The sequence below is a fragment of the Dipodomys merriami genome, unplaced genomic scaffold, assembly GCF_024711535.1.
Source record: "Dipodomys merriami isolate MVZ:Mamm:240054 unplaced genomic scaffold, mDipMer1.0.p SCAF_45, whole genome shotgun sequence".
Classification (NCBI taxonomy): domain Eukaryota; kingdom Metazoa; phylum Chordata; class Mammalia; order Rodentia; family Heteromyidae; genus Dipodomys; species Dipodomys merriami.
The window spans coordinates 3626581-3640044 of NW_027206013.1; the positions used below are offsets into that span (position 1 = coordinate 3626581).

Consider the following 13464-nt stretch of genomic DNA (forward strand, 5'->3'; position numbering starts at 1 on the left):
TCTCTTTGTCAGCACTGGACTCATTTGTCTGTACTGATAATTTTGTATAGCCTATTCAAATGGCTTTTAGCAGGAAAAAGATTGCCCATCCCGGCCTTAGAGTGTTGGGCAGAATGGAAGGAATTAGGAGTGAAAGTATTAGAAAGAGAATAAAAGAATAATTATGCGGGCTGGGAAGGTGGCTCAGTGGTAGAGCGCTTGCCTTGCATGCCTGAGGCCCTGGGTTCCATTCCTCAGCACCACATAAGCAAAAAGAAAAAAGCCGGAAGTGGTGCTGTGGCTCAAGTGGTAGAGCGCTAGCCTTGAGCTGAAGAGCTGAGGGACAGCGCCTAGGCCCAGAGTTCAGGTCCCACGACCGGACCCCCCCAAAAAAAAAAAAAAGAATAATTATGCTAAGGACAACTCTAGCAGAAGATGTCCTCTTCTACTGTTGTCGCATTTTAAATTCTTCTTGTAGACATCTTCATTTATTTTCCAGGTTTCTCTGATCAATGCCTGCTAGAGTGTCATCTCCTTGAGGAAAGAAACACTCCTGATGACCCCTGGACTCAGCATTTAGTGAGTCTAGTGCATGTGTAAGTGATTAGTAAATACATAGTAGAACACATAGTAGTGAACATATAATAGAAAGCCACGAGGACGTTCCAAGTCCTCACTATTGCACTAAAAGTCCTCTTTGCTATTGGTGAAATGGGGCTGAGAAGGGAAGAATGGCTGCTATGAATTCATAGACAGAAGACAGTGGGTGTTGGGGGGAAGCATGAGTAGGCCCAAGCCAGGAGGTAAGGCGCAAGAGGATTCAGGCTCTACTCTGAGCTCAGACACCACATCATTTCCCACTAGAAACTTGGTGAGCAACTCTTAAGTCACCCTGGAGACTGTTCACTTGACCTGGACTAGCCAATCACAGAGATCATCTTCCCTGACCACATGATTGGCTAAGGTCTAGGCAAGAACCAATCACATCTCAAGGGTCAGGCCTGAGAACCTGGAGGGAAGAGAAGTTCTCTTGTCAGTTGGCTTCAGTTAACAGTTGGTGCTTTCCTGTCCTACTCAAGAGAAAATCCTCATGAGGACGACAGAACAAATTAAGCAGAAACAAGAAGTCAGGGAACATTTCTGGTGAGCTTATCCAGCAGCCCTTCTTGATACCATTAGCCTTATTAGTTTCATAGCTCATTGTCCCAGCTTCAGTTTTTGGTCTGCTCCACCTTGAGTTTTGATTCCTTTCACTTAGAGGATGGCTTAATATATCTGTGATACTGGGGCCTCATTGTTCTAACCTGGGTAGGCCCAAGTGTCAGTGTCCCTGGCAGCTATGGCTTTCTTCTTCTGGTAGGATGAGCCATATGAAGGAAGAGGGCTGAGAGTGGCGGCACTCATCTGTGGAGGAGAATCAGTGGAAGTAGAAAGAGATATGATGTGTAGAAAGGGGATGATGGGGTTGGCCTTGAATGAATCTGCAGCCTTGGTATTTCCTCATGCAACAGACTTCTTGTTTAGGAGCTCAGAGAGACTTCTGAGGACATAGACGTATGGAGAACCCTTAGCCTGCTGTTCCCATGATGCTGTGTGCAGCTGCCTAGAGTTCAGAAGTGAAGCTTCAGGTAAGGGAAGGCCTGACCTGGTGGGGGGCAACAACTAGCCAGAAGCAAGGCCAACAGCAATGGAACTACTTGGAAATCTTTGGTAAAGGCCTTATTTGTCATTCCTATAGTATTTCCCTACAACAGGTTCTATTTTCAAGATATTAGGAATTAATTGCCATCATCTTACATAGGAGATGCTCTTTTTTATTTTTATTTTTTTTGTGTGCCAATACTGGGGCTTGAACTCAAGACTAGGCACTATCCTTTAGCTTTTTCACTCAAAGCCAGTAGCCTACCCCTTGAGCCACACCCTTTCTTCCAGCTTTTTGTTTGTTTTGTTTGTTGGTTGTGAGGCCTGAACTCTGGGCCTGGGCGCTGTCCCTCAGCTCTTCAGCTCAAGGCTAGCACTCTACCACTTGAGCCACAGTGCCACTTCCAGCTTTTTTTGTTCTTATGTGATGCTGAGGAATTGAATTCAGGGCCTCATGCATGCAAGACAAGCACTCTACCACTGAGCCACCTTTCCAGCCCTCCAGCTTTTTTTTGATGGCTAACTGGAGAGAAGACTCTTAAGGATTTACCTGCCTTGGGCTGGCTTTTGAACCATGATCCTCAGATCTCAGCTTCATGCATAGCTAGGATTACAGGCGTGAACCACTGATGTCTGGCAAGAAGCTAATCTTAACTGTCAAGAAAGTGGACAGATCACACTAGCCAGACTGCTGTTAGGTACCCTACAACTTGTTGGAAAGATCTGGAAATTGGGATTAGAGACCAGAGTTCAGGCCCCCAGGGCCGTTAAAACAAACAGATGGAATGGCAGTTGGATGCTGTGCCCAGTAACTCTGACACCTAAGCTGTAGAGCTCAGTGTGAGGAGGTGGAAGGTAGAGAGTTGAAAGGATAATGTGAGTTCTCCAATGAAGAACTGAGTGAAGCTGATGTGCGTAGCTCATACTGTCACTGGACGGAAATGAGGTTTAGTGAAGCTTTCCCTTAAATATAGGAACTCTTCACGTAAGGTCCTTGACTTCGACACGGAATAAGAATTTCTGGACAAGTGACAATGGCAGAGCTTTAATGAGTTAGTAAACAAGCAGGCAAGCAGACAGGCAAACTTTTAAGTTTCCCAAACTGCTAAAACTTAGCATTTACATGGAGGGAAGCTTAATTGCTTTATTAGTTACTACCTAGTTTCAGCTTCTGTTTTTGTTGTTGTTGTTGTTGGTGGTGGTGGTCATGGGGCTTGAACTCTGGGCCTGGACACTGTCCCTGTGCTCTTCAGCTCAAGGCGAGTGTTCTACCACTTGAGCCACAGCGCCACTTCTGTTTTCTGGTGGCTAATTGGAGATAAGAATCTCAGACTTTTGTGTCCACGCTGGCTTGGAACTGCAATCCTTAGATCTCAGCTTCCTGAGTAGCTGGGATTACAGGCATGAGCCACCAGCACCCCACTAGTTTCAACTTCTTGAGTCTGACTCCTAGGATGTGACTGGAGATGGGGTATCAGCATTTTGTCCCTGTTGTTAGCCTGCTTCACCAAGAGGGGTGCTCAGAGGACAGGGTGGTTGGCTTCCTCCGGGATGGAGATGCACATGATGATAGTTACACACACACACACACACACACACACACACACACACACACACACACACACACACACACACACACACACACACACACACACACGGTGAAGCAAGGCCAGATTTTCATTTCTCATGTTCATTCATTGATTTGTTTAATCAGTTGCTGCCTCACAGAGCCTAGGGAGAAGAGGTGTAGAACCCCAGTTCCCTCCTCAAGGCCTGCATTCTTATACCTTGGCATCTCCAGTTGTGGGAAATCAATTAGTGAAGGTGCTGTGATGGGTGCTGGAAAGGGGGGTGGGCCTATGGCTTGCATGGCTCCCAGGAATAGATGGTTTTCAGCATGGGATTTCAATCAAAAGAATAGCAGCCAGCCCGCCCCCAGGGGCTCATGTCTGTTATCTTAGCTACTCAGGAGGCTGAGATTTGAAAATCATGGTTTGCAGCCAGCCCAGGGAGAAAAGCTCATGAGACTCTTATCTCCAGTTTATCACCCCAAACCCCTCAAACTCTTAGGAAACCAAGTCAAGCAGAAGAAAGAAGAGAAAGAAGACAGATACAGCTGGGCGCTGTTTGGCTCATGCCTGTAATCTTAGCTATTTAGGAGGCTGAGATCTGAGGATCTTGCTTCAAAGCCAGCCCAGGCAGGAAAGTCTGTGGGACTGTTAACTCCAATTAACCACCAGAAAACTGGAAGTGGCACTGTGGCTCAAGTGGTAGAGCATTAGCCTTGAGCTGAAGAGCTCAGGGACAGTGTCCAGGCTGAGAGTTCAAGTCCCAAGACTTTTGTCTAGACTGACAAAAAAGAAAAAGAAAAAGAAAAAAAAAACAGAGTCCTCAACAGACCTGAACAGACTTTAATTAGCACAACAGGGATTCCATGTAACACAGAGCAAAGTCAGAGAAACAGAGCTGAGGGGAGAAGGTGTTAGGTTTTTATACAGTCTAAGATGAAACTCTTTTTTGGAAATTCTTTGTCCTGCCCTGATGGGGGTTTATTGACAGGAGTTGTCCTGTGTTGGGGTTTACAGTGTAAACAGCCCTGTCTGGCAGGTTTTATGGTAGGGGTATCCTCCTGGCAGTCCTGTTCTTTAAGATAAGGGCTGTTGGCATTTCAGAAGAGGCCAGGTGTGAGGTTTTCCTGGGAAGCAGGAGACATCCCCAGGGGAGGGTGATCAGTGGGCCTGAGCCATGGAAGCAAAATGGAATTACATCAAAGCAGATTCCCTTCCCAGACAAGACTAAAAACCCATCACCCCCTCCAAAAAATAAACAAACCTAGAAGTGGAGTGGTGGCTTAAGTGTTAACTTGGAGCAGAATAGCTCAGGGACAGTGCCCAGGCTTTGAGTTCAAGCCCCAGGAGCAGGTGTGCATGGGTAGTAGCTAGACGGAGAAGGAAAGGGAGACCTTCTGGTCCTGGGAGCAGCTGGGTCAGAAGAGGACACGGAAGGAATATCACAGCGGGGCTCACAGATCGTCCTGCAGCTGAGTGTGTGTTGTTCTATTGCAGGTGTGCAGAAGAACACTCCTGCAGCATGCCCATCTACCTCTGTCTATGTGTGTGTCCAGGGAGTGGGAAGATTCAATAAAGCCACATACTTTCGCCCTGAGGCTGGGAAGATAATGTAGCCCAGAACCCTCTTCTTCTGGCTGCCCTCTGGGCCCTGGCCTGTCCCCAAGGGGCTCAGGGGTTCTACAGGAGGTATCTGTGAGGATTCAGTGGCCTTGAGCCAGAGCACTGGTTTATGGTGCAGGCATTTTGGGGTGTAGTATGACCTCTGGGAGACCACTGGTTTGGTGATTATTCCTGCCAGTGTAGGTGAGTCCTATTGGTATAGTTAGTATGGTTAGTTAGCATTGATAGTTTGTAGTTAGACTGGGAAGACGTTGGCCAGATACCTATACCAATGAAGAGACCCTTAATTGATAACAATGGACTCTCAAGACCTTTGGTGAGATCAGCTTTGCCCAGGTGGGTTGGTCCAGCACATCCGGAGCCAGGCCCAGTTGGCTATGAATGCCATCCACAAAGGACAGCAGAGCGCCTCCAGTCTCCACAAGGCATTATGAAGATTCTTAGTCACACCACTATCCCGCATTGTTCCCCTATGCACAAGCTGCTTGCCACCTGCTGTGTCATGGTCATTGCATCTTCCCCCTCGGAAAGGCCGACTCTGGGATTGTCCAATTCCCTATGGAAACTTTGAATGCTGGGTTTTGAGTGTCTCATTCACACCCAGCACACAGTAATAGCTCAATAAATATGCAAACAACTTATAGTACTTGAGTTGCCTGTTTGTGGTCTGTAACGTTCAGTCTGCTGACACACATTGTCTGATGTCCTGATGCCAGCCCAGCCTGTGGAGGCAAGAGGGCACTGAATAGAGAGCGGTCTCCATTTCCATGAACATGGCCTATGGTGGAAAACTGAGAAAAGTAACCATCTAATCAGGTAGTAGTACTGACCACAGCTAAAGTCTGGAAGAAGCTTTGAGAAAACTCTGGAAGGAAATAGCCAGCACAAAGCCCCAAGGGCATTCCAATTCTTTTTTTTTTTTTTGTTTAATTTTATTTTATTTGAGAACATACTGTACAGAGGGGCTACAATTACATGGGCAGGATAATGCATACATTTCTTACCAAGCATTGCAGCCTCCTCCTTTGTTTACCCTTCACCTCCCTTCCCAGCCTCCCCCCTCCCCCCACCCAATTATACCCCCCTCCCCCCCACACACCGACATTGTAAAGCTGGTTTTGACATGACATTTTGTACTTCTCCTTGTTGCAACAGGTCCACCTGAATCCTTAAACGACTTGTTTGTCCCCATCTCCTCCACATGTTATACTGACATCAAATATAGTGAAAGCGGGGGTTACACTGTGGGAGGGACATACAAACCAACAAAGAAATAATCTTATAAATGCGTTAGAAACACATGCTTGAAAGAAACGAAAACATTAAAATACATATTTAAGGGTTCATTTTCCTAACATCACATTATCTAACCTTTTCCGCTTGACTCATACCTATACTAGATATTGCAAATAAGGGAAACCATGGGATCTATGCTTCTTTGGGCCTGGCTTACTTCACTTAATGTAATTTTTTCCAAACCTTTCCATTTCCTAACAAATGGGGTAATGTCATTCTTTCTGATGGAGGCATAGAATTCCATTGTGTGTGTATACCACATTTTCTTGATCCATTCATCCACTGAGGGGCATCTGGGTTGGTTCCATATCTTAGCTATGGTAAATAATGCTGCAATAAACATAGTTGTGCTGGTAGCTTTAGTGTGGTCTTGTTTGTAAACATTTGGGTAAATGCCCAAAAGTGCGATTGCTGGATCATAGGGGAGATCTATGTGAAGTCTTTTGAGGAACCTCCATACTGCTTTCCAAAGTGGTTGAACAAGTTTACATTCCCACCAACAATGAAGTAAGGTTCCTTTCTGTCCACATCCCCTCCAGCATCTGTTGTTGTTAGAGTTCTTGATTTTTGCTGTTCTAACTGGAGTGAGGTGATATCTCAATGTTGTTTTGATTTGCATTTCTTTTATGGCTAGGGATGTTGAACATTTCTTCATGTGTCTATTGGCCATCCTTCTTTCTTCTTCAGAGAAGCTTCTCTTTAAGTCTTTCGCCCACTTATTTATTGGGCAGTTGTTTCTTTGAGGATTTGTTGTTGGGTGGTTTAATTTTTTGAGTTCCAAGTATATTTTAGATATGAGACCCTTGTCCGTTGTATGGCTAGTAAAGATCTTCTCCCAATCGGTGGGCTTTCTATTGATCTTGCTAGCTATGTCATTTGAAGGGCATTCCAATTCTGAGGGTTTAAATTTGAGAACACAATGATGAATGAACAGTTTCAGCAGGTAGAGCATTAGTATGGATATAAAATAATTCCATGAATAGAGGCCAGGCACTGGTGGCTCACACCTGTAATCCTAGCTAATCAGGATTAGAGATCTGAGGATTGTGGCTCAAAGCCAGCCTGGGCAGAAAAGGTCTATGAGACTCTTAAACATGAAAAGCTGGAAGAAGAGCTGAAGTTCAAGTGGTAGAACATTAGCCTTGAGCAACAAAGCTCCTGAGTTCAAGCCCAGAATTGGTACCCCAAAAAGTAATTCCATGAATCAGAAGAACTTGAAATATAACAGGAGGCAGGAGGGATGGAGACAAATTGAAAGAGGTTAGTCTGATTAAAATGCACTTACATGAGTGAAAATGGCACAGTGAAATCTCTTTGAACAATTAACAGATTCAAAAAATTGACAGGATATGAAGCAGATTCTGACTGGGGTGTGGGTACTAGTGGGAAGGAAGAGGGTGAACACAGGGTGAAGGTCAAATAGGGCCAAAATACATTATGTACATGTATGACAACGTCACAGTGAAGCTACTTGAGATTGTTTTGACAGAAGGGGTGAATCTGAACGAGGGGTATTGCAAGGCATATCTGGATGTGTCAAACAGCCTAGTACAACTAGCATGCTAATAAAAATCCTAATAAACAAAACAGCATTTCATATTAAAGAACTAGCTAGGCCTCAGTGGCTCATACCTATAATCCTAGCTACTCAGGAGGCTGAGATCTGAAGATCACAAAGTCAACCTAAGCAAACAAATCTTGAGACTCTCTCCAATTAAGCAGCAAAAAGCCAGAAGTGGAGGTGTGGCTCAAGTGGTAGAGCTCTAGATTTGAGTGGAAAAAGTCTCAGGAGAGCATGAGGCCCTGAGTTCAAGCCCCAGAACTGGCAGACATACAACATGTGTGTGTACACACACACAGACACACACATGTGCACACACACTTCTTAAAATACACATCCATCTCAAACCCACATGGAACACAGAGACCATAGATTCTAGAGGCATAAAATTATATAGTTAGTCATGGGGCTTGAACTCAGGGCTGAGTTGTCACTAAAAATTTTTTGCTGAAGGCTAGTGATCTTTCACTTTGAGCCACAGCTCCACTTTTGATTTTCTGGTGGTTAATTGGAGATGAGTTTCATGGACTTTCCTGTCTAGGCTGACTTTGAACCATGATCCTCGGATCTCAGTCTCCTGAGTAATTAGGATTATAGGTGGGAGCCACCAGTGCCCAGCTTTAAAATAATTTAAAAAGAATATAAACCAAATAAAGTACATGTAAGGTCCACTCCTGGATGGCGAGCAGACTCCACCCTCCTCGCAGCAAAGTCTCCGCCCAGTACCTGCGTAGTATCGCCCAGTACCTCCGCCCAGACCTCTGCGTCTGCTGAGGTCACATCTGGATTCAATGTGGCCACACCTTTCCCCCACACACCTACCCTAGATAAGATCTAGCCCAGGGCCCGATGCCCTCTTTCCCAGATCTCTTTCAGCCTCATGGAGTGCCAGCTGTAACGATGAATAAACCTACCCCTTACCTGAATACCACATGTATGGTGTGGTTCTTACTCGGCTACCTCTCTTTAAAACCTAACACAGCCGGGCGCTGGTGGCTCACGCCTGTAATCCTAGCTACTCAGGAGGCTGAGATCTGAGGATCGCGGTTCAAAGCCAGCCCGGGCAGGAGAGACTGTGAGACTCCTATCTCCAATAAACCACCAGAAAACTGGAAGTGGCGCTGTAGCTCAAGTGGTAGAGCGCTAGCCTTGAGCTGAAGAGCTGAGGGACAGCGCCCAGGCCCAGAGTTCAAGCCCCACGACCGACAAAAAAAAAAAATAATAAAACCTAACACAAATGGTGCCGTTTGAACCTGGAAAGGGCTTAAAGTCAGGATAGGTGGGATTCCTCTCCGTTTTTTTTTTTTTTCTCCTTTTTTCGCTCTGAGGAATACCCACACTTCTGACGGCCTTTTTGGGAACCAGCCTGTCTGCTGTTGACACAGTATCAATACCATTGCTGGCCTCTGCATCCACCTCCACACTTCTACATTTTGGTGAGTGAATTAGTCTCTAAGGGTTCTCTGCCGCTCAGTCTCTCTCCAGACGTGGTAGCACGCCAGAGAACCTGCTAGGCCTTTAACTGAAAGGCCAGTCACCTTGATTGTGGTTGCTCGGCCACTCCTCCCTAGAAGCCTTGGTGATAAGTTGGGACGCCACTTCCATCCGATAAGCCCTCCTTTACTCACTAATTTTTTCTCTACTATGCCTTTAATGGGGTGCTGTGTGTCACTCTGGTGCCATGAAACCCCTGTGAAATGCCTCCTGCCCTCCTTGGTAAGCCAGACCACCTACTTTTTTGTGCTGTTCTCAGATTGAGACAACTTTTGCCTTTGCAATGGTAAATGGTCAGAAGTCTGTTTACCTTCAGGCTCTCTTTGCTCTCTCTGCTAATCATGTCCAACTTTCTCTCTCTCTCCCTTTCTCATTTCTACAACTTTTTTGGCTTGTGCCCTAAAGAGTGCAATGCAGGCTGGGTCCCAGGGACCCCCCTCTAGGTTCCCTCTCAAAGGCTAGCTGATCTAGGTTTGATCTATTTGTTCAGGCTTTCTTTGCATCTTTTCAGAAATTTGCCATCTTCAGTTCACCATCTTGGCCACATGGTGGGTGAAGGGTTTGGCCCCATCTGACCCATACCCTTCCACCAAGCTTACTAGTGCATCCATCTATTCTAATGTGCCTTGCTAGCAAGTTGCCCTGGTATCTGATGTTAGCAAAGATTTCTAGTCATTGTTGTCAAAAATTTTAGGTTTTGAGTTTTGCCTTTTTTGTTTGGTGGTGTGTATTCTAGTACTGACTACGTGGTTCTAAAATATTGGGTATATCTGTGCTAAGATTCTCATCACATCTAACGAGTTTTGTCATTGCAGAATATTTGTTGGTCAATTCTTGATAAGGAGCAGGTAGCTCTACTTATTTGATCTCCTTGTTGCTTCAATTGGAAATAATAAAGTGTTTTAGGGCAAAAATTGCAGTTTAAAGCCAGCCCAGGCTGAAAAATCCCTAAGACTCCATCTCCCAACTAACTGCAAAGAGCTAGGCTGAAAGCATGGCTCAAGATTCTTACTTCTAACCAGCCAAACACTGGAAGTGGTACTGAAACTCAAAGAGGTAGAGCACTAGCCTTGAGCAGAAGTGCTAAGGGACAGTGCCAAGACCTTCAGTTCAAACCTCAATGAATACCACCTGGGACAAGCCATCCCAGCAATGAGCAAGGGACTATGGAGAGGAGTAAGAGGAGATGATGTCATATCATCCATTTTGTGCCTGCCCTTTCCAAATTAACCAGAGCTGGGAGGTCAATAGAAGTAAGAAGCCTGCCCATCTAATGTCCGTACCTGTCTACCTTTCAATTGGTCAGGAGTTTACATTCTTGCCTTTGTTACCTGACTTCTCCTATACCTAGTCGCCAGATGTCAGAAGTAGCTAGGGCCAGTTCTACCAACATTTTTCAGCCCCAAGTCCTTCCTCTTGCCATTTATTTTCTCTCTAGTATTTTTTTTTCAGCCCCTCAATGCCTCATGAGACATCTCCAGACTTCATCTAAGAGACTTGCCTCCTCCAGACTTCATCTAAGGACTCATGCCTACCAAGGGACAGCTGCTGCTGGCTGCCTTCTCTGGGAGGGAATCACATTCTGACCTTTTACCCCTAATGTCTACGCCCCTTGTCAGCAAGAAGTAGCCAGAGAGATTCCGCACCCTATTTCATGATTATTAAAAGGCTGGAATGTGAGGTCCACTCCTGGATGGTGAGCAGACTCCACCCTCCTCGCAGCAAAGTCTCCGCCCAGTACCTGTGTTACCTAGGCAACTGGCACACCTGGAAGAGGTCACATCTGCATCCATGGAAGTCATATCTGGATTTGATGTGGCCACATCTTTCCCCACACCTACCCTAGATAAGGCCGAGCCCAGGGCCAGATGCCCTCTTTCCCAGGTCTTTTCCCAGCTGTGTGGAGTGCCTACATGGCCTGGTGCCAGCCATAACAATGAATAAACCTACCCCTTACCGGACTACCAAGTGCGTGGTGCTGTTCTTACTCGACTGCTTCTTTAAAAACCTAACAGTACAGATATCCTTGAACATCTCAGGCTAGAACTACCCACCCTCCTGCAGTCAAAGAGTTCCTACTTAGCAATCCATGTCCTAAAAACTAAAAATAGCCCACTATTGAGTACCAACAGCCAAATAAGACACATTTGGCATGGCAGGTGTATTATATGTAGTGAAAAACATAGGAGAGCCACAAGAGATCCACTTTACCACAATAGGCAGGTTGCTGGAGAGACAGATGGCTCCTGTGGAGGAAATTAGTATCACAGAGTGTTCTGGTAGGCAGCAGCATGGCTTCACTGCAGTTGCTGTGGGAGGTGGTAATGACATTATTACAGTAGTGGGCTATGACCCATACAGCCACCATCGAGTCCTTCTTGTGTATGCTTCCATATCTCTCATATGTGAGGCCCTGTATGTGATACCATGTGTTAATGTGCATACATTGGGATCATTTTGAACATTTTATAATAGGTTTTTGCACACTGTATGATGTTAATGACAAAAAGAGACTATTTGTACGTATTTTATACATTCATAATAAAACTAAAATTTAACATAAAACTGTATATTGATGCAGTTCCCTGCCAGTTTCTTTTTCTTTCTTTTGCTTTATTATCCCTTCCTTCCTTCCTTCCCCTTCCCTTCCCTCCCTCCGTCTCACTCACTCCCTTCCTTCCTTCCTTCCTTCCTTCCTTCCTTTCTCTGTCTTTTGTGCTGATACTGGTGAAATAAGGATATTGGATCTAAGTAACATGCCTTGTTCTCACAGCTATTCTGGCACCTAGCTGGGTGATGGGGGCTTTTCCCCCAGCTTCAAAAGCCCAGAGGTGAGACAAACCATTCTTTGAACTGAAGGTGCTTAGCTCCAGGAGAGCTAGGAAGAGCTCTGCTTCAGAGAATATTCAGATGTCACACTATTGAGCCCTGGGGAATTCTGCTTGGACCTGACTGTTTCCCTATATGGAAAGTTTTGCTCGAAGATGGTCTGCTTTTGTTGGGCCACCATCATGTGGTTTTTGCCTTTAAAAGCTTGGTTCAGGCTCAACTCTGGGCTGCAGACTCCCAATTTGACTTCTCAAAATATGGCTTCTCTGTTTTCTCACAACTATATTCCCATACAACACTGGGACTTTAACTCAGGACCTAGACATTGTCCCTTAGCTTTTTCACTCTAGGCTGGTGTTCTACCACTTGAGCTATAGTTTCACTTCCATAAGTTCCTTGCAGTTGTCAAAAATCTAAAAATAGAAAAATCTGCAATTTACAATGGCTCATTCTATAATTCTAGCTAGAGATCAGGAGAATCGTGTTTTAAGGTCATGAAAAAAATTCATGAGAAGCTGGGTTCTGGTGGCTCATGCCTGTGATCCCAGCTACTCAGGAAGCTGAGAGCTGAGGATAGTAGCTAGCCTGGGTAGGAAAATCCGTGAGACACTTATCTCTAATTAACCACCTGAAAACTCTAAGTGGCAAGTGGGAGAGTGCCAGCCTTGAGCAAAAAAGCAGGGACAGTGCCCAGGCCCTGAGTTCAGGCCCCATAACCAACCAAAAATAAAAAAAATTAAAAAGCTGAGAATCCATCACAAGTAACAAAAAAGTGGGTTTAATTTTTCATGCTTGTCATCCCATCTATGTAGGAGATGTAAATAGGAGAACTATGGTCCAGATTAGTCTGAGCAAAAAAAGTGAGGCCCTATTTGAAAAATAAAAGCCAAAAGGGCTCGAAAGGCACGCCTCCAGTGGTAGAGTATCTAATTAGCAAATGTAAAGCCCTGAGTTCAAACCCCAGTACTGCCTAATTAATTCATTAAGAATCTGCATATGAAACAGCACAGTTCCAGGATCAACTGTAAGGTCTCAGACTTCTGCATGACTAACTTAGAAACTGACGATAGTAGGATAAACAGAAAATTTCAAAATATTTGCAAACTGGACACAGTTTTATAGATAAAGAAGCCTCAAGTGACACAAATACCTTGACCTAAATAATGAATTTTGAGTTGTTTAAATTTGTAGAATGTCATATAAGCAGTGCTTAGAAACATACAATTTGATGCAATATAAGTGTTAGAGGAAATTAGACTCAGCCAGAAAACCATATGGGCATCCAGGTAGGAAGAACAAAGGAAAGGTTTATTGCCAGCAAGACCCCTCTCACCAGGTGAGAGGAAGTGAGAAGTGCCAGCTATTGTCTCAAGTGACATAACCTCTGGGATTTGGGAGATCTCACTGCCTTATATGGTCATAGCTATCCCAACAGGGTGCTCTCTCAGGGAAAGGGGGTAGGGGCTGATCATT

At 45.0% G+C, this 13464-nt stretch overlaps 1 long non-coding RNA gene across 1 annotated transcript; it reads left to right on the top strand.

The window, feature by feature from the left end:
* Positions 1 to 1025: 1025 nt before the first annotated feature.
* LOC138808323 (uncharacterized) lies at positions 1026 to 4785 on the top strand. Its single transcript, XR_011366453.1, has 3 exons — positions 1026 to 1122; positions 1491 to 1607; positions 4686 to 4785. It is a non-coding gene; the product is annotated as an uncharacterized lncRNA (long non-coding RNA).
* The last annotated feature ends 8679 nt before the right edge of the window (positions 4786 to 13464 follow it).